A 4883-nucleotide genomic window follows, 5' to 3' on the forward strand; every position below is an offset into this window, starting at 1 on the left:
TTTTTCTTACAAGAATAAAATTGCAATCTTTCAACAGAACATGTTGATCATGCCATCTGGCACATAATTTCTATGCTTAAATTAAGCTGAGAAATCAATGCAGTGTTGAAGGATATTATCCGTTTAACATTTTTCTTTTTAACCTCCAAGCAATTTGAGAAAGTGGGGTAAAAAAATAAGTTGTTTTCATTTCTGAGGATGTGAATTACATAAGTCTGGAATATTTTCTTGCACATACATAGGGAAAAATTATAATTTCTAAGTAGATGTCTGTGGATCACGTGGGTTTTGTGTCTTGAGGTTGTGCCACAGTGCATTGGACGTGGGGAGCTGTGCGGAAAGACCATTGTTGGGAAATGAGCAGCTACGAATAGACGGTGTGATAAAATGAGTGTCAAGCTTTGTCCTAAGGACTTATCAAGTTGTCTGCATTGTTTTCAAGCTTTCCCTTTTCAGTGCTGAGGGTGGGCTCACGGGCCTCCAGCTTTGGGTAAGCACCCTGCCACTGAGCTGCTGTCTAGCGAGTAGACTTTTCTTTGATAAGTAATTTATGAATTCAGGTTAATGTTCACAGTTAAGGCACTGATAATAAGTTGAATACATACAAATCAAGTTACCACTACAAGGTCAAGTAACTCAGAAGAATAGAATAGTGTGGAAGTAAGGTATTTGTGTGTGTGTGTGTGTGTGTGCATGTGTGTGTGTGTGTATATGTGTGTATGTGTGTGTATTTGTGTATGTGTGTATATGGGTGTGTTTATGTGTGTATGTGTGTGCATGTGTGTATGTGTGTGTGTGTATGTGTGTATGTGTGTATATGTGTGTGCATGTGTATGTATATATGTATGCATGTGTGTATATGTATATATGTGTATATGTTGTATACATGTGTATGTGTATATAAATTTGTATATATATGTGTATATGTGTGTTTGTGTGTGTGCATGTATATGTGTATGTATATATATGTGTATGTGTGTGTATATGTGTATATATGTGTGTGTATGCATGTGTATGTGTATGTATGTGTATATACATATGTGTGTACGTTTGTGTATATGTGTATATATGTGTGCATGTATGTGTATGTGCATGTGTTTTTATGCTATGGCTGGAGTGTAGAAGCCAGAGGACAACCTTGGGTGTCAGCCTTCTGTGCTTGATTGTGAGACTGCAGGTGCTTACCACTGTGAGCTTTGCAAGGATTCTGGGGACTTAAGACTCTGGTCTCTACATTATGCAGCAAGAGGTTTGCCCACAGAGCCATCCCTGCAGCCAAGAAGTGAGTTCTTTCTGAGATTCAGAAAGGAAAGTGGCTTCAGCAAGTCATAGTCCATACATGATCAGGCATCTAGAATCTTCCAGCTGGGAAGTGTGAGCCAGGAAAAGCCTTTGACCAATTCACAGCTGCTAAAACACAGTGGCTTGATTCATGAGAAAACTGGTTCTAGGGAGCTCAAACAGATGCAAAAGTGTGCCAGAAAGAAAAAGAAAACAAAGAAAAAACTTTGAACCAAAAGCTCATGTGATAGAAAATGGAGAAAAGATAAAAGCAAGGTAGACTTTCCACTTTCATGTCTTTGACTAGTTTTTATGAGTCACCTGAAATGGTTAAACTTGAAGTTTTTCTACTTAACTAGTGATTTTTTTAAAAGAGAGAAATAAAGAAGGAGAAATTCATATTTGAAGGGAAGGATTTCATCTTGAAGTCAGCCATCTGGAGTCTCATGAGAAACACAGCTATGTGACTCTCTGTTGGCCACCTGCCTATTGATGTCATGACACACCTGTGGATCTCCGGGGTGCCAGAGGACGGAAACTCAAGTGCTTTTCCACAAGGGAAGTTTGTGAAGTACATGCAAGCATCTGAGAAACTGAGCAAGAGATTTGAAATACATGTGAAAGAAAAGGCAATTGAAACTTTTACCTCAAGAATTGTTCATATCGATAATATTTCTGTGGCACTTTAGAGTCTTGAAAACTTCCTCATATGAATTACATGCTACATTTCTCACTAATCTTCTAGACAAGTAAAGAGACCCAGAGAACCATAGTGTTAGATGAATCCGAGTCCTGTTGGAAAGGGTACATTTTGCCTGGCATGCATGCTGAGGAGAAACCCTCTCACTGTGGCACCAAGGTAGAAATCTTGAGGAACCAGGTGCACTTTTAAATAGAGGCAGTGTACCCTGGATAGAGGCAGTGTACCCTGGAGTGTGCCAGCAATAGTTTTCTTGGGTGTAACTCCTTACGTCACAGAGCCTGAGACACATGACTCAAGAGCAGGTGGACAGACACTGCTTTGCTAAAATGTGGGCCCCTGGACCCATGAGATGACTCAATAAATCAAGGCACTTGCTGACAAGCCTGGTGATCCCCCAAAAAACATATAGTAGAAGCAGAGAACCAACTCCCACAAGTTGTCTTCTGACCTCCACATATGGGTTGTCCTTCTATATCGAGTGTGCATAAACACACAAATACATACATAATAAACGTTAAAAACAATTTAAAGTTATGTGCTCTGGTACGAAAAGCTCTAGGCTACTATGATGTGCTCTGCTGCTCTGTCCACTAGCCTCACAACAGTAGAGCTCTGACCATTCCTTTGTGCTTTGAAGGACCCTTCATCTGCTTACATGGCAATCGAACTTAGGGGGAGGGGCAGAAGCAGAGAGGCAGATACAGGAAGGGAGACAGACACAGAGATACAAAGGGAGAAAAAGATCATGAAAGTAGAAAAGACCAAAGGCATATACCTCAGAAGAGCTGCCACTGGCAGCCATGATTTTTTCTCATTCCTTTAAAAATGTTTTTATTGAATATATTCATCACACATGACATAGTGTTTCATATATGGATATGTCTATATTGTGTGTATATATACATATGTACATATCTATACATATATGTCTACAAAGTGTATATTTGTACCCACATATGTCTAGTGTATATCTTGTTCTCTCCCACTCCATTTTCTCACTTCTCTTTCCTTTACTCCCCAGTTGCTCCCTTAGACAGTTTTTCTTCCACTCTCATGTCATATGCAGCCATATTTTTATGGATCCCTATAAAACCTAGGAAGCACATATGAGAGATAACATACACAGCGTTTGCTTTTGGAGAGACTGGCTTAATTCACTTAATATCTTCACTTGCATCTGTTTTCCTGAAAGTGACACAAGCTCATTTTTTATGGCTGAAAAACTCTGCTGTGCACATACACCACGTTTTCTTTATCTACTCTTCTGTCAGCAGACATTTAGGTTGGGTCCCTAGTTTAGTGACTGTGAATGGTGCTGCAGTAAACTTCAATATGCAAGTATTTCTGCAACTGTGCAGTCAGTCCATCAGGTAAATACCCAGGGGTGTAATTTCACAGTGCAAGCTGACTGCTATAGGAAAAGAAGTTCCTGAAACCTTTCAGGATTAGCATGAAGGAGCATAGTCACATGTGTATAGGTATGGGGGGGGGGCTGTTTGTGCGTGCATGTGTGTGTGTGTGTGTGTGTGTGTGTGTGTGTGTGTGATTTCTCTGAGTGCACTGTTCAGATTCTTTGGCAGTGAATCAGCAAGCCCCACTGGTAGAAAGAAGAAAACTAATATAGGGAGTCACAGGAAGAAAGTCTCAGAGCACAACCCGCTATACTCATGAGCCCCGCTCCTCTGTGCAATACCAAGCTAACCACTGCCCCAGGGCTCCGGACCACTGCCCCAGGGCTATGAGCCATGGCCACTACAGTCTGCTCTGCTTTTCCCATTTGTCTAACAGAAATACTGGGGAAATTGTGAGTGGGAGAAATTAAAGAATTTAAATCAGAAGACAGAGTCCAAACTCATTCTATCTGTCTCGTCACCATGCTTCCTGATCCTGCTGATGTCCCTGGGTTCCCTGACTGACTTGATTGACAACTACAAATATTGCAAGCAAGAAACCAAAAAGACCCCAAAAGGATTTCAAGGCGCGAGCTGAATAATTTATAATAAAACGCCGAGACTCACTTAGAGCAAGCTTCCTACCTTTTCAATATGAAACATACATTTTATGTACAATTTCCATGGCAGTTTACAGGTGTTAAATTAGGAACAGGAGTAGACTGCAGACGGGGGAGAGATCTAATGTAACACTACAGAGTTCAAACAAAGTGTGTTTCCTTTTTTATAAAAAGTATATTGTGTTGGTGTCTGCAAAATTTCATGCAAATTAATATTAATTTACTGTGTCTTTTGGCTCTTTCATAAAATGGTCTGGATATGCTATTTCTACATTCTGACTATAAAATTCTTCATAAATTGGGCCATATTATATTTTTTAATATGTAGAATGATTTGCTGAGTATGAGCGTCTGCATGTAGAAATTCTGCAGGCAGGGGAGGCTAGCTTTTACCAGTCCCCAGTGTGGTCCCGAGTTCCTGGTGAGCTCTTGTCACAGAGGTGTAGAGGACTGGTAGGTAGGGGCTAAGGTTTTCACCATCAGGAGTCTCAGCTAGTCTTATTCTAGCTCTGCAGTGCTATACTTTGTCAAACTAAACTCTCTACATTAATACACCTTTGAGCTAAAATGAAGAAACTGGATTAGAGGTAGTTGTTGGTCTGTAAGCTTGGCAGCTCAGTTGTCTGCCTTGTTGTGCGTGGCTTGGCTCTATCCTGAAATCCACCTCTGGTTTTTGTTTTTTCCCAGAGGCTCCCTTCTTTCAGAGGTTGGAGGACAGTGGAATAGAAATCATGGGAGATTATTTTCAGACAGCTGATGGATAAGTGTCTAGGCAGGGAGCTCAGGGCAGCCCTATATTTGTCACTACTGTGTGAAATCCTGGGGAAGCAGAATCTTCTATTAAGGCTGGAACTGTGGTGGTGGAGGTGGTGGTGGTGGTGGTGGTGG

Source organism: Mastomys coucha, unplaced genomic scaffold, assembly GCF_008632895.1.
Source record: "Mastomys coucha isolate ucsf_1 unplaced genomic scaffold, UCSF_Mcou_1 pScaffold7, whole genome shotgun sequence".
Taxonomy (NCBI): Eukaryota; Metazoa; Chordata; class Mammalia; order Rodentia; family Muridae; genus Mastomys; species Mastomys coucha.